This window comes from Ursus arctos, unplaced genomic scaffold (genome assembly GCF_023065955.2).
Source record: "Ursus arctos isolate Adak ecotype North America unplaced genomic scaffold, UrsArc2.0 scaffold_14, whole genome shotgun sequence".
Classification (NCBI taxonomy): Eukaryota; Metazoa; Chordata; class Mammalia; order Carnivora; family Ursidae; genus Ursus; species Ursus arctos.
Window position 1 is genome coordinate 40,809,852 of NW_026622808.1, and position 22,146 is coordinate 40,831,997.

Here is a 22,146-nt window from a genome sequence, read left to right on the forward strand (position 1 = left end):
AAAGCATAGCCCTAAGCATTTTAAGGAGGTTCAACACTCTATCTTTGATTTAGCCATTCAAAACACATACTCATGAAATGGTCCTAAAATAATCCCTCGGCAATGGTTCATTAAGTACAAGCCCATAAATTGAATCTATAGTCAATGCTGGGGTTAGAGTCAAAGAGTGATCAGAGTAAGGACAAGTACATTTACTCAACACATTCTAGAAAAAATTTATCGAGTGCTTACTGTGTCAGGCACTGTGGTAGGCTAGATGCTAGGGATACCAAGATAAATCCATACATTCACTTGCCTCAGAATCTTAAGAGGAAGGCAGCATGTGAAAAGTTCATGGGCAAACTGCCATAGGAACACATAGAAAACTCTGAGAGGCAAAGCTTTCTTAGGTATGTAGAGAATCCATAAAACCCTGCATCTACAATTCTAAACAGAGCTGCTGCTTACAATGTTTGGTTCCTAGTTACCTTGGGTAGAAATGACACTTTGTCCCAAGCCCTCTATCAACAAACTGACTGTTTGGAATTCAGTGAAGTGGGAAAGCTGAACTTTGCAAACTTTATGTTAGACTTTAAGATATTGATTAAATAAAAGCATAAGGAGGAGATTTGAAATTCAGTTTGTAAAGATTGTTTAATTAAGTGGGGCCATATGTTGAACAAATATTTGGGTGTGTGGTGAAATACCATGGGCACAGCCAAGTGGGATGGGATGATATTGGGAGACAGAAACACATTGTTAGCACAAGAAGAGTCTTCAGGACTTTTTACAGTATTCAGATCCATGTCAACAGCTTGAGCTTGTCTCAGTATGTCATGCCTATCTTTAGGCAGTATCATCCTGAAACACTATAGACTACCATGGTCTAATAGAAATATAATGTGAGATGCATATATTTTAAATTTCCTAGTAGTCACAATAAAAACGGTAAAAAGAGAGGTGAAAGTAGGTTTAGCAATATATTTTATTTAACCCAATATATCCAAAATATTATTTTAACATGTAGTCAATATAAAAATTTAGGACATTTCTCACATTTCAAGAACTCAAATCCACATTTGGCTGGTGGCTACCATATTGGATAGTGCAGCTCTAGACAGATATAAATACATATTGTTTTTAAGAGTCTCCATAGGGGATGATTCTTCAGCCTTTTGGGGGGAGCCCATTCCAATGTTTACTGATGCTGGGAAAGTGCTCTTAAATGTAGCACAGATTCTTAATGCCAACATTTGACTGTTTCTTCTCATCTCATGCTGTTATCATTCAATGAATATTTACTGAACTTCTGTATACTGTTAGGTGTTGGGATATAATAGCAAAGAGCACTACTGTGGTTCTTGTTTTCAGGGTGCTTACAAGATATAAGGTAGAAGAGAAATAGTATATAAGTAAATTAAATGTGTAATTATGACATGTTTTGGGATGGAAATGTTCAGAGAGCACTTATGAAGATTTGTAGCTGGAGAACCTCTCCTGGTCTGGAGGGACTGGGAGACTTCCCCTAAGGGAGTGAACTTTGATCTGAAATCGAAATGATACCCATGAGTGGGCTCTGAGGCAAAAAAGCTTTTGGTACTTTGAAGGATCCAACAGGAGAATGGTGTAACTCAAATGGGAAGAACAAAGGTGAAAGTGGTTCATAATGAGGTTGGGAAATTAGGCAGAGGCCAGAACACATGTGACGTTAGGTCACATTAAGGACCAGAATTCTCCTAGAAGCAAAGAGAAGTCACTGTATGTTTTTAAGGAATAGAAGGACAAATTATTGGATTTGCATAATACAATATCCTCTGCTATAAACTGGAGAATGGAACTGAGGAAAACAGGTGAATGTGGAGAGACCTTTCAGGAAACTATTTTATATCTGAGTAAGAGGATTAGGATAGTGGCCACCTCAAGCTTTAAGCTGATGACTTTGAGACATACTAGTGAGTAGGACTCAATGATGCACTGAATAGTGGGGGAGGTGGGTGCCAAGCACGGGGAAGAGGAGTGTCCAGGCTGACTCCCAGCTTTTCTGACCTGCTTATATAAGTAGATGTGGGTCCTTTTGAGTTCTCTTAGCTTTCCTCTGGCATGCTGGAAATTGTAGGATGAAGTATCCATCATCTAAAATAGGAAATATAATGGTAATTTTCCTATCATCTTTCTTTTTTGCTTGAATCAGAAATTTGTGATTCTTTGATGCCAATGTTAGTATAACATAAAGAAAAAAATTAACAGTGAGCTTCTGTCCATATCTCTTAAGCTTTTACTTACTGAGTAATCACAAGGTAAATCATTTAACAGTTTTATTGCTTTTAACATTATTATCTTTTTTTCTTATAAATTATATGATCTTTGCATTGACACACAGTATTATTACTATCATATTGTTGTGAGTGGCTATTAATGACAGACTTCACAGAGGAAGGCTGAGGGGAAACAATAAAGAAAATAATACATCTTATTCTAAAGCTTCCTAAACCAATTAAGAAACTGCAACAATAAAGCTTTAATTAATTAATTTTTTACAACTGTTTGGACAGATTTATAATCATTCTTAGCTAATCATTAAAAGATTACATTTTGCATGGCTATCTTTTTTTTATTACTATCTTTTTTTAACATTAGTTATTAAATAGTTCATTTATTTCCTATTCCAAGTCTGGTTGATATAAAGAATTCAAACTGTTAAATAATTCAAAAGAGTTGGGCTTGACAATAATGTTCATTCATTCATAGGATAATTATTAAGCTCCTAGATACTTAACAGGGTAGATAACACTTGAGGGGTTTAAAATATAACAATGGAGGCTTAAATGAATAAATATGTAAATAAATATATGATTTAATACAGTAGTGATAAGTACTATTTGGAAAAGGGAAAGAGATACAGAGCCCTAAGCTCTGAGGGCTATGTGATGATGAGGGAAGACCTCTCCATAAGGGAACATGTGCACAGTGTGCTGAAGGTAGTGAGAAAGTGTGAGCTGAGCAAATATCTAAGGTAAGACTCTTTTAGGCATAGGGAAGCAAGTATAAAAGATTCTGAGGTGATCATGTGCATCTTCCAGGAACACTGGCAAAGAGCCAATGATGCTGAACCACTATGAAGAAGGGAACAATGGAGAAAATGAGATCTAAGTGGTGATGAGGGGCCACATTATGAAGTCTTAAGGTCAAATAAAGATTTTGGATTTTATTCTAAGTATGATAGGAGCCATTGGAGAGTTTTGAACTGGGGACAAATTTGAATTTAGATGTAGGGTGTAAGAGAAAGAGGAAAATCAGGCATGATTCTTAGGTTTCTGGCCTGAGCATTAGATACAACGTGATGCCATTTATTGGGGTGTGGAAAACCTACGGAGGAATGAATTTAGAGGCGAAATCAAAATGGTTCAGTATCGGGCATGTGAAATTTGAAATGCCTCTTAGAAATTCTAGTGGAGATGTTAAACAGACATATATAAAAATTTGTAGTTCAGGGGATAATTGAAGGACGGAAATATACATTGGAAGCTGATACCTAGAATTTAAAGTAGTTGTTGAAATTCTTGTCCATGGATCCCAGAAGGTTTATTCTGTAGCCACTACTATTTACATTTCTCTCCCCTCTTTGCCCTAGTTTTACTCCTGCCTTTGACTTTGTGGAGGGGCAGAGAACATTCTTCCTATTGGAGAAGGACAGTAGTCCCTATCTAGTTGATGATGGTGGAAGGGAATGGGAATAGTCATTCATCTATAGGCATTTGTTGGAAGCTTATTGTGTGCAAAATCATAACACAGGGAGCAAAAGCAAACAGAGTCTTTGTCTTCACTGAGCTTACAATCTGATGCATAGTAAGGCATAGAGGCTTAGATCAGACATTAATCAAGTAATCACAAAAACAAACATAACATCGGAATGATAGCATGTAACGAAACAGAGATGCATGTTGCTGGAGTGTATAATAGGAGGAATTATGTCTTGGTAAAGAGGTCAAGGAAGGCTTCCTGATGGTATTATTATGAGTTGTTATGTGAAAGGTGAGTTAACAAGGCAAAGAGTGATCTAGGGAGAGGGCACAGCATATAAATGGTCCTGTGGCAGGAGGGACTATGGTATATGCTCATACGTAAAGAAGACTAGAGTGGCAGGAGCACTGAGAGTGAGGGGTAGCATTGTGCAAGGTAAAGGTGGAAATTCACACAGCAAACAGATAATGGCTTATAAGCCTCATGATTTGAGAAAAATCATGTGGTTACAGTGTGGAGAATGGATTGAGGCTGGGTGGGGATGGAGGAAAGCAACATAAAGAAAGGATTAGGAAGACCATAGGTCCATACAGAGGAGGCTGCTGCAGTAGTTAGGTGAGGGATGAGGGTGGTTTAGACAAGATAGCATAGAACTAGGGTAAGATCAACTTCCCAGGGGGAACTGAGCAAGTTGGTGAGCTGAAGCTAACTCAGTCTCAAATAGAGGCACCAATGCTAAGAAACAGAACAGCAGGGTGGTTAAGGCTCTGGGCTTTGGAATCAGACATAACACAGGTTTGAAACATAGCTCTTCTACCTACTGCTGTGGGACTGCATGCAGATTTCTGTAAACTGGGGATAGTAGTACCTGTACCACAAGTTATTGTAGGGATTAAGTCAGACTATATGATAAAATGCTAAGCCAGCATTCAATAATTATAGTGTGTCACTCTCTGGAATTTAGCAGTCACCTCCAGGAAAAGGTGCTTGGGGGGAAAAACATGTTTTTCTGTGTTTGCTGGAAATCTTAGAGAAAACAATGTACAAATCTTCAAATTTACAAATTTACTGAGCATCCGCTTTCAGCAATCACTTGCAAGAACAGTGTATGTTGATTATTGATTATAGTTTTGATTTTGCGATAGGCTCTCCCAGAAAATGGGCCCTATGTAAAGGTATTGACATATATATAACATTTGTGATCTTAACATCTATGATCAATGTGATTACAATTTTGTCCATCTGTATTTGTTATAATGTAAAAAGCAAAACAAAAAGTATGGAAAAGAGTCCCTTTAGACTCAATTACATGCCATCATTTTCTAAACTTCATTATTTACTTACTATTAAAGGCTTATGAGTTAATTAATGTCCTGTGAATCGCAAATCAATTATTTCACAATGAAGCATAAAATTAGTTTAAGAGATTCATATATAGGCATGACATGGTATATTGGCTTCTCTTCAGAAGTGGATCAAATAAAAATATGTGACAAGAAAAAAATGTAGATGACATGTTAGGTGGTGGGTAACTAATTGTGCTTTCAGTGTGGTAGCAAAAAAATGCATGACCGGAATTCCAAATAACATGCCTTTGCATTTTTGTTGTAAAGTTATAATGGCTTCACAAACATAAAATTACTCTCCAAATGTGATTCAATTCAAGGACATCTTTATTTTATACACCTAAATGAAATAATATATGTTAAGCTCCCAGCCCAGTGAGATATCTAGTATTTGTAGACTAATGTTCTTCTTTTTCCTTCCTCTTAGGTGCCCTCTGCAGTTATTTAATTGCAAATATTACTAAAATCACCTTTCTTTTCTTTTAGTGTTATTATGTTCCTTTCTGAAATTATATGTGCAATACATGCTCATTGCAGATAACTTGTAAAACACAGAAAACAACAATGAAAAGGTCACCTGTGGTCTCACCCTAGAGAGAACTACTTTTGATATTTAGGTATATATTATTTTAATACACTTTTCTAGAATATTCAACTTGGAATTCATAACCTCGGCTTTTAAACAGCTTGTTTCATAAAGCACATGATAAGGAGACTTAGCCAACTAGGGTCTATGTTGTTATTTTTGAAGAACAGAACAGACCCTAATTGCCAAATTGCCAAGCTGTCCAAATATTTTTCACTTGTTCAGGTATTTTAAAAATAAACCTTATTTTTAGGAAACAGTTTTAGATTTACAGAAAAATAGCAAAGATAGTACAGAGAGTTCCCATGTACCCTCTACCCAGTTTCCCCTATTATTAACATATTGTATTTGTTTAGTATGTGTGTTACAATTAATGAACTAATAATGACATATTATTAATAACTGAAGTTCAGACTTTATTCAGATTTCCTTAGTTTTTACCTAATGCCCTTTCTCCGTTTCAGAATCCCCTCTAGAATACTACATTACATTTAGTTGTGGTGTCTCCTTAAGCTCCTCTTAACTGTTAAAGTTTCTTTGATTTTCCTTGTTTTTAATGACCTTGAGAGTTTTGATGAGTACAGGTCATGTATTTTGTAGAATGCCGTTCAGTTGGGATATTTTGATGTTTTTCTCATGATTAGCCTGGAGTTAGGAGTTTTTGGTAGGAACGCAACAAAAATAAAGTACCATCTCATCACATCCTATCAAAGGAAGATACTATCAACATGACATCACTGTTGTTGTTGATCTTGACACCTGGCTGAAGCAGTGTTTGTCCAGTTTCTTCATTGTATCTTTACTCTTTTTATCCCCCTTTCCATACTGTGCTCTTTGGAAAGAAGTCATGATGCACAACCCATACTTAAGGAGGGGAGCATTATGCACCCCCACCCGGAGAGTAGAGTAGCTGTATAAATTATATGGAATGCTCCATGGGAGATTTGTCTATTCTCACATGTGTATGTATATATGTATGTATGCATGTTCATATGAATGTATTTACCATTTACCGATGTCAGTATGGACTCATGGATATTTAGTTTGTATTCTGGGCTATAATCCGATACGTCCTTATTTTGTTGCTCAAATTGTTACAACTTTGGCCATTGTGATCTCTTTTAGTTGGCTACCATGTGCTTTTGACATACTCCTTATTGGAGTCCTTTTTTTTGAGTACTTTCTTACTTTCTGGCACTATAAGATGCTCTAGATTCATTTTAGAAATTTCCTGTCCCAGTCTCAATCTGTCTGTAATTAAAATTAGAATCAGTAGGATCTAGAATTGGATGGCCTTATTTCAAACCCTGGCTTAACCATTTGCCAGCTATGTGATCTAAAACTGTTTGACCTTTTGAGGGATAGGTGGGGTCCAGTTTCCTATTCTGTCTGAGCTTTTTCAGAGCAGGGACTTTTTCTCTTTTTTTCTCTACTGTATTCCAAGTGGTATTCAATCAAGAAATATCGGTTGAGTGAATATAAATTCAGGTAAGCAAGAAATAGAAATGGCTTTGTTTCTTATTTTGTCTTAAAATATTTGTCTAAGTTATTATTTTCAATTTAATTTCATTATCAAAGTAATATATGCATATAGCTTAAAGATTTAAATAGTTCTTCAGTATTTTAAACAAAATAATCATTTTCTAACTCATTCCCTGAGGCAACCACTTTCAATTTCCTTAGCTGATTATTTTGATACCTATCTCCTTATGTCTAACATGTTTTTATTGTCGCTTCTTGATTTATAAATTTTATTCATTGTCTATTCATTTCCAGCTATGGGGGATGAGGATCTAGCACCACACACTGTATCTTGTCTTCCCATTCTGCTTTCGAGATCTGCCAGAGACCATTAGGATCACACCTGAAATCAAGGTAAGTTTATTATTTGCTGCAACAAAGGAGACCCTACATCATTTAGAACAAAAGTGAGTTTCAAAAGGGGCTAATGAAGGGGAGTTATGAAATTTGGGTGATCTTAGCAGGGATTGGTCAGAATTTGTAAATTAAGGAGCTGATGGGACATCAGTGGTTTTATTTTTTAGAGTACATGAAGCTATGTGGAATTACCCCTGCGTCAGTTTATTTGTGGTCTTATATATAGGAGGAGTCTGAATAAACTGGTGTTAATTGTGAGAGTCTGTAATGCATGTCATAGTTTGGTTTGGTACAGTTCTGTGAATCAGTATACATTTTACAAGTTATCATGTCTGATTTAATTCTTTTTTTTTTAAATGATTTTTTATTATATTATCTTAGTCACCATACAGTACATCCCCAGTTTCCGATGTAAGGCTCGATGACTCATTAGTTGTGTATAACACCCAGTACACCATGCAATACGTGCCCTCCTTACTACCCATCACCGGTCTATCCCATTCCCCCACCCCCCTCCCCTCTGAAGCCCTCAGTTTGTTTCTCATAGTCCACAGTCTCTCATGTTTCATTCCCCCTTCTGATTACCCCCCCTTTCTTTATCCCTTTCTTCCCCTACCGATCATCCTAGTTCTTATGTTCCATAGATGAGAGAAATCATATGATAGTTGTCTTTCTCTGCTTGACTTATTTCACTTAGCATTATCTCCTCCAGTGCCGTCCATGTTGCAGCAAATGTTGAGAACTCGTTCTTTCTGATAGCTGAGTAATATTCCATTGTATATATGGACCACAACTTCTTAATCCAGTCATCTGTTGAAAGGCATCTCGGCTCCTTCCACGATTTAGCTATTGTGGACATTGCTGCTATGAACATTGGGGTGCATATGGCCCTTCTCTTTACTACGTCTGTATCTTTGGGGTAAACACCCAGTAGTGCAATGGCTGGATCATAGGGTAGCTCAATTTTTAACTTTTTAAGGGACCTCCACACTGTTTTCCGGAGTGGCTGTACCAACTTGCATTCCCACCAACAATGTAGGAGGGATCCCCTTTCTCCACATCCTCTCCAACAATTGTTGTTTCTTGCCTTGTCTATTTTTGCCATTCTAACTGGCATAAGGTGGTATCTCAGTGTGGTTTTGATTTGAATTTCCTTGATGGCTAATGATTTTGAACATTTTTTCATGTGTCTGTTAGCCATTTGTATGTCTTCACTGGAAAAGTGTCTATTCATATCTTCTGCCCATTTTTTGATTTGTTTATTTGTTTCTCATGTATTGAGTTTGAGAAGTTCTTTGTAGATCTTGGATACCAGTCCTTTATCTGTAGTGTCATTTGCAAATATCTTCTCCCATTCCGTGGGCTGCCTCTTAGTTTTTCTGACTGTTTCCTTGGCTGTGCAGAAACTTTTAATCTTGATGAAGTCCCATAAATTCATTTTATCTTTTGTTTCTCTTGCCTTTGGGGATGTATCATGAAAAAGGTTGCTTTGGCCGATGTCGTAGAGGTTGCTGCCTATGTTCACCTCTAGAATTTTGATGGATTCCTGTCTCACATTGAGGTCTTTCATCCATTTGGCGTTTATTTTTGTGTATGGTGTGAGAGAGTGGTCAAGTTTCATTCTTTTGCACGTAGCTGTCCACTTTTCCCAGCACCATTTATTGAAGAGACTGTCTTTTTTCCACCAGATGTTTTTTCCTGCTTTATCAAATATTAGTTGCCCAAAGAGCCGAGGGTCCTTTTCTGGGCTCTCTATTCTGTTCCATTGGTCTATGTGTCTGTTTTTGTGCCAGTACCATGCTGTCTTTGTGATCACAGCTTTGTAGTACAGCTCGAAATCCGGCATTGTGATGCCCCCAGCTTTGTTTTTCCTTTTCAACAGTTCCTTGGAGATTCGGGGCCTTTTCTGTTTCCATACAAATTTAAGGACTATTTGTTCCAGTTCTTTGAAAAATGTCCTTGGTATTTTGATCGGGATAGCATTGAAAGTGTAGATTGCTCTGGGTAGCATGGACATTTTAACTATGTTAATTCTTCCAATCCATGAGCATGGAATATCTTTCCATCTTTTTATGTCTTCCTCAATGTCTTTCAAGAGTGATTTATAGTTTCTAGAATATAGGCCCTTTACGTGTCTGGTTAAGTTAATTCCAAGGTAATGTATGGTTTTTGGTGGTATTGTAAATGGGATGGATTCCCTAATTTCTCTTTCTTCGGTCTCGTTATTCGTGTATAGAAATGCAACTGATTTCTGAGCGTTGATTTTGTATCCCGCCACGTTACTGAATTGCTCTATAACTTCTAATAGTTTGGGAGTGGCTTCTTTTGGGTTTTCCATATAGAGTATCATGTCATCTGCGAAGAGAGACATTTTGACTTCTTCTTTGCCGATTTGAATACCTTTGATCCCTTTTTGTCGTCTGATTGCTGTTGCAAGGACTTCTAGTACTATGTTGAATAATAGTGGCGAGAGTGGGCATCCTTGTCGAGTTCCTGATCTTAAGGGAAAGGCTTCCAGCTTTTCCCCATTGAGAATAATATTTGCAGTAGGCTTTTCATAGATGGCTTTTATGAGATTGAGAAATGTACCTTCTATTCCTACACTCTGAAGGGTTTTAATCAGGAAAGGATGCTGTATTTTGTCAAATGCTTTTTCGGCATCGATTGAGAGGATCATATGGTTCCTGAGTCTTTTCTTGTTGATACGATGTATCACGCTGATTGATTTGTGAATATTGAACCACGCTTGCATCCCAGGTATGAATCCCACTTGATCGTGATGGATAATCCTTTTAATGTACTGTTGGATTCTATTAGCAAGTATCTTGTTAAGGATTTTGGCGTCCATATTCATTAGGGAGATCGGTCTGTAATTCTCCTTTTTGAGGGGGTCTTTGCCTGGTTTGGGGATCAAGGTAATATTGGCCTCATAGAATGAGTTTGGTAGCTTTCCTTCTGTTTCTATTTTTTGAAATAGCTTTAGGAGAATAGGTATTATTTCTTCTTTGAATGTTTGGTAGAATTCCCCAGGAAAACCGTCCGGGCCTGGAGTTTTGTTATTTGGAAGGTTGTTTATCACTGACTCAATTTCTTCATAATTAATTGGCCTGTTTAAGAAATCAATTTCTCCCTGTTTCAATCTTGGTAGTTTATAGGTTTCCAGGAAGGATTCCATCTCTTCCAGATTGCTTAGTTTATTGGCATATAGCTGTTGATAAAAATTTCTAATAATCCTTCCAATTTCAATGGTGCTCGTCGTGACCTCTCCTTTTTCATTCATAATTTTAATAATCTGGGTCCTTTCTCTTTTCTTTTGGATAAGTCTTGCCAGTGGTCTGTCAATTTTATTGATTCTCTCAAAGAACCAGCTTCTAGTCCTGTTGATCTGCTCTACTGTACTTCTGGTTTCTGCTTGATTGATTTCAGCTCTAATTTTGGTCAACTGCTTCCTTGTGCATGGATTAGGCCTGTCCCTCTGTTGCTGTTCCAGCTTCTTGAGGTGAGAATATAAAAACTGCATTTTAGATTTTTCTGTTCTTTTGAGTGAGGCTTGGATGGCTATGTATTTCCCCCTTAGGACTGCATTTGCAGTATCCCATAGGTTTTGGACTGTTGTATTTTCATTCTCATTGGTCTCCAGAAATTGTTTAATTTGATTTTTGATTTCCTGGTTTATTGAGTCATTCCTGAGCAGGATGGTTCTTAGTCTCCAAGTGTTTGAGTTTCTTCCAAATTTTTTCTTGTGGTTGAGTTCCAATTTCAGAACGTTGTGGTCTGAGAATATGCAGGGGATAATTTCAATCTTTTGGTATCGGTTGAGACCTGTTTTGTGTCCCAGAACATGGTCTATTCTTGAGAATGTTCCATGGGCATTAGAATAGAATGAGTATTCTTTGGTTCTGGGGTGTAGTGTTCTATATATATCTATGAGGTCCAACTCGTTGAGTATGGCATTCAAAGCCTTTGATTCTTTGCTTAGTTTTTGCCAGGGTGTTCTGTCTATTTCTGATAGTGGAGTGTTGAGGTCCCCTACTATTAATGTATTTTTATTTATATGTCTCTTTATTCTGGTTAAGAGTTGGCTTGTGTATCTTGCTGCTCCCCTGTTGGGGGCATATATATTTATGATTGTCATATCCACTTGTTGAATACTTCCTTTAAGAATAATATAGTGCCCTTCTGCGTCTCTAACTATAGTCTGTATTTTAAAATCCAATTTATCTGATATGAGAATTGCTACCCCAGCTTTCTTTTGAGGTCCATTTGCGTGAAATATGGTACTCCATCCCCTTACTCTCAGTCTGAATGCATCTTTGGGTTTGAAATGAGTCTCTTGTAGACAGCAAATGAATGGGTCATTTCTTTTTATCCAATCTGCAACCCTGTGGCGTTTATGGGAGCATTTAAGCCATTAACATTAAGACTGAGTACTGAGAGATATGATTTTAATGATGCCATGTTGCCAGTAAAGTCTTTGTATTGGCTGTGACTTTCTGTTCTGTATCACTCTTGGGGCCTTTTTACTTTAATAGAACCCCCCGTAATATCTCCTGTAGGGCTGGTGTCGTGGTTACGAAATTGGTTAGTGACTGGAGATTCTGGAATGTCTTTATTTCTCCATCAATTCTGAATGACAGCCTTGCTGGATAAAGGATCCTTGGCTGCATGTTTTTCTCTGAAAGAGCTTTAAAAATGCTCCCCCAACCCTTTCTCTCATTCCAGGTCTGTGTAGACAGGTCTGAAGTAATTCTGATGCCTTTGCCTTGGTATGTGAGAAATTTCTTTGCCCTGGCCGCTTTCAATACTGTATCCTTGGATCTAATATTTGCGAAATGCACTATGACGTGATGTGGCGTAGGTTTGTCGTGGTTGAGCTTGGGAGGGGTCCTCTCTGCCTCTTGGACACGAATGTTTGTTTCCCTCGCTAGATTAGGGAAGTTTTCAGCTACAATTTGTTCAAATATCTCTTCTAGACCTCTGTTTTTCTCCACCCCCTCGGGGATGCCGATGATTCTAACATTGGATCGTTTCATTGAGTCAGTAATCTCCCGTAACCTACATTCGTGGGCTTGGATTTTTTTAAGAGCAGCTTCTATTTTGGTTTTTTCCTCTATTAACCCATCCTCCAATTCACTAACCCGTTCCTCTGCTTCTGTGACCCTGGCCGTCAGAGCCTCTAGTTTTGCCTGCATTTGGCTCATAGAATTTTTAATTTCTGTCAGATTCACTCTCATTTCTGTCTTAGGGGTTCTATATTCTCAGTAACCTTTTCGTTAATACTTTTTTCAATTCTACTCATCATTTTGACCATCGTTACTCTGAATTCCATTTCTGATAATTTGGTTACATCCATATCCATTATTTCTGTGGCAGAGGCCACAGACTCACTGTCTTTTTTTTGCTGGGGGGGCTTATCCTTCTTGTCATTCTGATGAGGAGAGGTTACGGGATTGTCCAGAGCCCAAATTATTGACTGGGTCCCAGGCCATGCCCCTTGTTTTATAGGGATCTTAGGGATGTGGGCTTCTTCTTTAAAGATTTTATTTATTTATTTATCTGAGAGAGAGAGACAGACAGTCAGCAAGAACGGGAACAGAAGCAGGGGAGTGGGTGAGGAAGAAGCAGGCTCCCAGCGGAAGAGCCCGATGAGGGACTCCTTTCCGGAATGCCGGGATCACGCCCTAAGCCGGAGACAGGCGCTCAGTGACTGCGCCACCCAGGCGCCCCGGGTTGTGGGCTTCTTGATTTTTCAGCCTGCCTTCTGTGTTCTGGGGGAGGGGCCTGCCGCGCCGATACTCAGGCAACCCTGTTTGGGTAGAGTCTCCATGTCCCCCGCCAGGGGGGATGGGGATGGGCACTCTTTGAGCCAGTATTTCCAGGCTTTTGTTCTCTGGCGGCTTTCCCTGGTGGTCGGCTGTGCCTCTTCTTAGAGTCAGAGCAGCAGAGGCTGCATTGTCACAGAACAGAGGGATCGCAGCCCATTCTCCACTGATGTTCTGGCCACTTTAACTCTGTTACTGTTGGTGCTGCTCAACCCTGCAGCGTCCCGGGATGTGCGCCCCACACCCGGAGTCCCTACCCTCACTTCCAGGGCCGACGTGTCTCTCTCCTTTGTGTTTCTAATGCCGCCAGCCGCCCTGCGCGCTCCCGGGTCTCCCGGTCTCAGTCTATGCCCGGTGAGCGCACCGGGATTCCGGAGTTCCGCGAGATGCCTTGTGGTGCGTGCACCCGGTTCAGGGTCTCAGTCTGCTGTTTCGCGGGTGCCGACTGCGAGTCCGCCCGCTCCTCCGTGCAGGTGGCTGCCGCTTCCCGGCGCCAGAACGCGGCGGCTCCCTTCCCCTTCCGTTTATTTTCCGATATCTGTGCGCGGTTTCATGGCTCCCCTCTTCGTACCTCAATACTCAGCGCTGGAGATGTTCATTTGTAGAGATCCAGATGCATCTTCCTGCATCTCAGGCTGATTCCGTGGTTATTTAGGCTGGTCTGGTACCTATCCAGCTCGACTCAGGGGACCGGCTGAAAAAGGGGTCCCCTACTCCTCCGCCATCTTAACTCTCCCTTCTGATTTAATTCTTAATTTCCGTCTAACATCGTAGCTTCCAGAAGAGCTGCTTTTCAATTTATCACTCTCAAAATAGTTCTATCAAAACTGTGGCTAAAATAATATTTGGTATTTATATTTCCACAACTTTTTTTGAAGTGGAGCCATGTAGTATACTTTTATTCCTTTCCCTTTTCTTGCTTTACTGTCTTGTACTAGACATTTAGTGGATGGGTATTATTAGTAGAGCAGGCTCAAAAAGGTTCTTACAACCTGATCTTGCAGAAGTCCTTGCTCTCTGTTTTTTTAATTTGCTTCACACTGTGTGTGAAAGGTTGAATGAAATAATTCCAACAATATTCCTGAAATTGGATATCTTGCCCTTTAGGCAATATCAAGCAGTCAGGAGTCCTACTAAGCTAATAGCTTGTCATGGGATCAATTTTGGAATCAATATAATAGGTATCTTTATTTTTATTGGTTGCTAGTCTTATTATTCAGTTGTAAGTGTTCCTTGTATACTCTTGATATGAGAGTTTTGTCATATGTATTTGGATTTTATTTTGTATTTTGACTATTTTATCTCAGTCTGTGGCTAGCAGTCTTACATTTTTTTGCCTCCAAAATCTTTTTGTAAAATTTTAATTCCAATATCGTTAACATACAGTGTTACATGCATTTCAGGTATACATTACAGTGATTTAACAATTCTTTTTTTTTTTTCTTAAGATTTTATTTATTTATTTGACAGAGAGAGACACAGCCAGTGAGAGAGGGAACACAAGCAGGGGGAGTGGGAGAAGAAGAAGCAGGCTACCAGCAGAGGAGCCCAATGCAGGGCTCGATCCCAGAACTCTGGGATCACGCCCCGAGCCAAAGGCAGACGCTTAACGACTGAGCCACCCAAGCGCCCCTAACAATTCTTTACATTACTCAGTCATCATGATAAGTGCAGCCTTTAACAGACACATGAAAAAATGTTCAAAATCATTAGCCGTCAGGGAAATTCAAATCAAAACCACACTGAGATACCACGTTATGCCAGTTAGAATGGCAAAAATAGACAAGGCAAGAAACAACAATTGTTGGAGAGGATGTGGAGAAAGGGGATCCCTCCTACATTGTTGGTGGGAATGCAAGTTGGTACAGCCACTCTGGAAAACAGTGTGGAGGTCCCTTAAAAAGTTAAAAATTGAGCTACCCTATGATCCAGCCATTGCACTACTGGGTGTTTACCCCAAAGATACAGACGTAGTAAAGAGAAGGGCCATATGCACCCCAATGTTCATAGCAGCAATGTCCACAATAGCTAAATCGTGGAAGGAGCCGAGATGCCTTTCAACAGATGACTGGATTAAGAAGTTGTGGTCCATATATACAATGGAATATTACTCAGCTATCAGAAAGAACGAGTTCTCAACATTTGCTGCAACATGGACGGCACTGGAGGAGATAATGCTAAGTGAAATAAGTCAAGCAGAGAAAGACAACTATCATATGATTTCTCTCATCTATGGAACATAAGAACTAGGATGATCGGTAGGGGAAGAAAGGGATAAAGAAAGGGGGGTAATCAGAAGGGGGAATGAAACATGAGAGACTGTAGACTATGAGAAACAAACTGAGGGCCTCAGAGGGGAGGGGGGTGGGGGAATGGGATAGACCGGTGATGGGTAGTAAGGAGGGCACGTATTGCATGGTGCACTGGGTGTTATACGCAACTAATCAATCATCGAGCTTTACATCGGAAACCGGGGATGTACTGTATGGTGACTAGCATAATAAAATAAGAAATCATTAAAAAAATATATCTATTCTAAACACCCACAAAAAAATGATAAGTGCAGCCTTAATCCCCTTCACCTATTTCACCCATCCCTCCAGCCACCTCCCCTCTGGCAACTACCAGTTTGTTCCCTGTAGTCCACAATGTAGATGGAGCTAGAGAGTATTATGCTAAGCAAAATAAGTCAGTCAGAGAAAGACAAATACTATATGATTTCACTCATGTGGAATTTAAGAGACAACACAAATGATCATTGGGAAAAAAAGAGAGAGGAAAACCAAGAAACAGACTCTTAACTATAGAGAAATATAGTGGTTTTCAGTATATTAATTTTGCATCCTGTGACTTGACTGAATTCACTTATTAATTCTAGTAGTTTTGGGTAGTCTTTAGGGTTTTCTATATATAGTATCATGTCATCTGTTAAGTTTTACTTCTTCCTTACCAATTTGGATGCCTTCTACACCTAGATTTGTTGAGGGTTTTTATCATGAATAGATGTGTACTTTGTCAAATGCTTTTTCTGCATCTATTGAAATGATCATATGGTCTTATCCTTTCTCTTATTGATGTGATATATCATGCTGAATTTGTGAATATTGAGCCCTTACTCCATCCCAAGAATCTCACTCAATTGTGGTGAATGATTTTTTTTTTAAAGGCTATTTATTTGAGAGGGGGACGGGGAGAGGGAGAGGAGAGAATCTTAAGCAGACTCCCTGCTGAGCATGGAGCCGGACATGGGGCTTGATCTCAGGATCCTGAGATCATGACCTGGACTGAAATCAAGAGTTGGATGTTTAACCCACTGAACCACCCAGGCACCCCCATGGTGAATGCTTTTTTAAATGATTGTTCGATTTGGTTTTCTAATATTTTATTGAGGCTTTTTGCATCTATGTTCATCAGAAATATTAGCCCGTATTTCTCTTTTTTGATAATGTCTTTGGTTGGTTTTGTTATCAGGGTAATGCTGGCCTCATAAATTTAATTTGGAAGCTAATTTCCCTCTTCTATTTTTTGGAATAGTTTGAGAAAAATATGTATTAGTTCTTCTTTGTATGTTTGGTAGAAGTCACCTGTGAAACTGTCTGGTCCTAGACTTTTGTTTGTTGGAAGCTTTTGGATTACTGATTAAATTTCTTTGCTGGTAATTGGTCTGTTCAAATTTTCTATTTCTTCCTGATTCAGTTTTGGGAGGTTATATGTTTCTTGGAATTTATCCATTTCTTCTAGGTTGTCCAACTAGTTGGCATATAATTTTTCATAATATTCTGTTATAGTCCTTTTTATTTCTGTGGCGCTGGTTGTTATTTCTCTCTTTCATTTCTGATTTTGTTTGAGTCTTTTCTCTCTCTCTCTCAATGAGTCTGGCTAAAACTTTATCAATTTTGCTGATCTTTGCAAAGACCACTTCTGGTTTCATTGATGTGTTTGTTTTATTGTTTTTTTCAGTTTCTATTTAGTTTATTTCTGCTCTAATCTTTATTATTTCCTTCCTTCTACTGGCTTTGGGTTTTGTTTGTTCTTCTTTTTCTAGCTCCTTTAGGTTGTTTATTTGAAATTTTTCTTGCTTCTTGAGGTAGACCTGTATTGCTATTAACATCCCTCTTAGAACCACTTTTGCTGCATTCCAAAGATTTTGGACCATTGTGTTTTCATTTTTGTTTGTCTCCAATTATTTTTTGATTTCCTCTTTGATTTCTTGGTTGACTCATTTATTATTTAGTAGCATGTTTTTAACCTCCTTGTATTTGTGTTCTTTCCAGGTTTTTTCTTGTGGTTGATTTCTAGTTTCACGGCATTGTGGTTGGAAAAGATACATGGTATGCCATTGATCTTTCTGAATTTGATGAAACTTGTTTTGTGGCCTAATATGTGGTCTCTTCTGGAGAACGTTCCATATGCACTTGAAAAGAATGTGTATTCTGAATTACTTTAGCTTTTGTTTGCCTGAGAACCTGTTTATCTCTCCTATTCTGAATAGTAGCCTTGCTGAATAGAGTATTCTTCAGCCAATGTTTTTTCTGTGCAGCAGTTTGAATATATCATGCCCTTCTCTACTGGCCTACGAAGTTTCTGCGGAAAAATCCACTGACAGCCTTATGGGGTTTACGTATGTAAACTTGTATGTAACTATTTTCTTTTTTCTTGCTGCTTTTAAAATTCTCTTTATTATAACATTTTACCATTTTAATTACCATATATCTTGGTGTAGTCCTCTTTGGGTTGATTTTGTTGGGGGCTCTCTGTGCCTCTTGGATTTGGATCTCTATTTCCTTCTCCAGATTCAGGAAGTTTTCAGCTTTTATTTCTTCAAATAAATTTTCTACCCCCTTTTCTCTCTCTTCTCTTTCTGGGATTCCTATAATGTGAATGTTATTATGCTTGATGGTGTCCCTATGTTCCTTAAGTCTATTATCATTTATTACTATTTTTCCCTCCCCTGTCATAAATATATGATGGAATATTACTCAGCCCTCAAAAAGAATGAAATCTTGTCATTTGCAACGATGCGAATAGAACTAGAGGGTATTATGCTAAGTGAAATAAGTCAGAGAAAGACAAATGTCATATGATTTCACTCATATGTGGAATTTAAGAAACAAAACAGCCATTCTGACTGGTGTGAGGTGATATCTCATTGCATTTTTGATTTGTATTTCCCTGATGCTGAGTGATGTTGAGCATTTTTACATGTGTCTCTTAGCCATTTCTGTGTCTTCTTTGAAGAAATGTCTGTTCATGTCTTCTTCCCATTTCTTGACTGGATTTTTTGGTTTTGGGGTGTTGAGTTTGATAAGTTCTTTATAGATTTTGGATTCTAGCCCTTTATCTGATGATGTCATTTGCAAATATCTTCTCCCATTCCATAGGTTGCCTTTTAGTTTTGTTGATTGTCGCCTTTGTTATGCAAGAGCTTTTTATCCAGATGAAGTTCCAATAGTTCATTCTTGCTTTTGTTTCCCTTGCCTCTAGAGACATGTCTAGCAAGGAGTTGCTATGCCAAAGCCAAAGAAGTTGCTGCTTGTGTTCTCATTTCAGATTTTGATGGGTTCCTATCTCACATTTAGGTCTTTCATCCATTTTGAGTTTATTTTTGTGTATGGTGTAAGAAAGTGGTCCAGTTTCATTCTTCTGGATGTGGCTGTCCAATTTTCCTGACACCATTTGTTGAAGAGACTGTCTTTTTTCCATTGGATATTATTTCCTGCTTTGTTGAAGATTAGTTGACCATGGAGTTGAGGGTCTATTTTTGGGTTCTCTATTCTGTTCCAATGACCTATGTACCTGTTTTTGTGCCAGTACCATACTGTCTTGATTATTACAGCTTTGTAATATGGCTTGAAGTCTGGAACTGTGATGCCTCCAGCTTTGGCTTTCTTTTTCAACCTTACTTTGGCTATTAATGGTCATTTCTGGTTCCATACAAATTTTAGGATTGTTTGTTCCAGCTCTATGAAAAATGCTGCTGGAATTTTGATAGGGATTCTATTGAATGTGTAGATTGTTTTGGATAGAAACAATGAAGAACAATTGTTCTTCAATCCATGAGCATGGAATGTTTTTCCATTTCTTTGTGTCTTCCTCAATTTCTTTCATAAGTGTTCTATAGTTTTCAGAGTACAGATCCTTTACCTCTTGGTTAGGTTTTCTCCTAGGTATCTTATGGTTTTTGGTGCAATTGTAAATGGGATTAGTTCCTTGATTTCTCTTTCTGCTGCTTCATTGTTAATGTATAGAAATACAACTGACTTCTGTGCATTGATTTTACATCCTTCCACTTTGCTGAATTCCTGTATGAGCTCTAGCAATTTTGGAAGAGTCTTTCTGTTTTTCTACGTAGAGTATCATGTCGTCTGCAAAGAGAGAGAGTTTGACTTCTTTGCCAATTTGGATGCCTATTATTTATTTATTGTTTTCTGGTTGCTGAGGGTAGGACTTTCAGTACTATGTTGAACAACAGTGGTGAGAGTGGACACCCCTGTTGTGTTTCAGACCTTAGGGGAAAGCCCTCAGTATTTCCCCATTGAGGATGATATTCTCTGTGGGTGTTTCATATATGGCTTTTATGATATTGTGGTATGTTCCTTCTATCCTTACACTGCAGAGAGTTTTTTTCAGGAAAGGATGCTGTACTTTGTCAAATGCTTTTTCTGCTTCTACTGAGAGTATCATATGGTTCTTGTCCTTTCTTTTATTAATGTGGTGTATCACATTGATTAATTTGTGGATGTTAAACCACCCTTGCATCCAGGAACAAATCCCACTTGGTCGGGGGTGAATAATTCTTTTAATGTACTGTTGGATCCTATTAGCTAGTATCTTGATGAGAATTTTTGCTCCATGTTCATCAGGGATATTGGTCTGTAGTTTTCCTTTTTGGTGGGGTCTTTGTCTGGTTTTGGTATCAAGGTAATGCTGGCCTCATATAATGAGTTTGGAAGTTTTCTTTCCATTTCTGTTTTTTGAAACAGCTTCAGAAGAGTAGGTATTGATTCTCTTTAAATGTTTGATAGAATCTGCTGGGAGGCCAGCTGGCCCTGGGATCTTGTTTGTTGGGAGAGTTTTGATTACTGATTCAGTTTCTCTGCTGGTTTTGGGTCTGTTCAGGTTTTCTATTTCTTTCTGTTTCAGTTTTGGTAGTTTATATGTCTCTAGGAATACATCCATTTCTTACAGATTGCCTAATTTGTTGGCATATAATTACTGATATTATTCTCTTATCATTGTATTCTTCGGTGTTGGTTGTGATCATTCCTCTTTCATTCATGATTTTATTTATTTGGATCCTTTCTCTTTTCTTATTGATAAGTCTGGCTAGGGGTTTATCAATTTTATTCTTTCAAAGAACCAGCTCCTAGTTTTGTTGATCTGTTTCTACTTTTTTGAAATTTCTGTATCATTGAATTCTGGTGTAATCTTTATTATTTCTCTTCTGCTGGATTTAAGCTTTATTTGCTTTTCTTTTTACAGCTCCTTTAGGTGTAAGGTTAGGTTGTGTATTTGAGGTGTTTCTTGTTTCTTGAGAAAGGCCTGTATTGCTATATACTTCCCTCTTAGGACCACCTTTGCTGCATCCGAAAGGTCTGAACTGTCATGTTTTCATTTTCATTTATTTCCATGTATTTTTTAATTCTTCTTTAATTTCCTGGTCGACCATTCATTCTTTAGTAGGATGCTCTTTAACCTCCACATTTTTGTGTTCCTTCCAAATTTCGTCTTGTGATTAAGTTAAAGTTTTAAAGCATTGTGGTCTAAAAAATGCATGGTGTAATCTTAATCTTTTTTGTACCAGTTGACCTGATTTGTGACCCAGTATGTGATCTATCCTGGAGAACGTTCCATGTGCACTCAAGAAGAACGTGTATTCGGTTGCTTTAGGATGAAATGTTCTAAATATATCTTTGAAGTCCATGTGGTCCAGTGTGTGATTCAAAGCCCTTGTTTCCTTGTTTATCTTCTGCTTTGATGATCTGTCCATTACTGTGAGTGGGGTGTTAAAGTCCCCTACTATTATTGTATTATTATCAATGTGTTTCTTTAATTTTGTTATTAATTGATTTATATAGATGGCTGCTCCAAGTTAGGAGCATAAATATTTACAGTTGTTAGATCTTCTTGTTGGTAGACCCCTTTATTACGATATGCTCATTTTGAGCTTATTTTGTGTATGGTGAGAAGTGGGGGTTGAGGCTCACCTTTTTTTTTTTTTCTATACAGATATCCAGTTCTTATTCCTTTTATTGAAAGAATTATAATTTCACCATTAAATTATGCTGATGCTTTTGTCAAAAATCTATAGATCAGCTATGTGTGGGTCAGTTTCTGGGTAATTTTGTGCCATTAATGTATATATCATCCTTGTATCATATTACACTGTCTTGATTACTATAGCTTTACAATAAATCTTGAAATCAGATAGTGTAAAGCCTCCAAATTTGATTTTCTAAAATATTTTTCATTATTTGAGGTCTTTGGATTTCCATATAAATTTTTAAGACTTTTTTTAAGACTTTGTTTTTTTAGAGCAGTTTTAGGTTCACAACAATATTGAGCAGAAGGTACAGAGATTTCCCATATTCTTCCTGCCCCCACATATGTTAAGCCTTCCTCATTATCAACATCCCTCACCAAAATGGTACATTTGTTATAATTGATGAGCGTATATTGATACATCATAACCACCCAGAGTCCATAGTTTACCTTAGGGTTTACTCTTGGGAATGTACATTCCATGTATTTGTAATGACCTGTATCCCTCATTCTAGTATCACAGAGAGTATTT

At 38.1% G+C, this 22,146-nt stretch overlaps 1 long non-coding RNA gene across 1 annotated transcript in view; it reads left to right on the forward strand.

The window, feature by feature from the left end:
* Window positions 1-22,146, forward strand: part of LOC113256511 (uncharacterized) — a 640,192-nt gene that overhangs the window by 47,837 nt on the left and 570,209 nt on the right. Inside the window, exon 3 of the long non-coding RNA XR_008959101.1 lies at window positions 7,429-7,527. This is a non-coding gene — a long non-coding RNA (uncharacterized LOC113256511). The remainder of the gene's footprint in view (window positions 1-7,428; window positions 7,528-22,146) is intronic.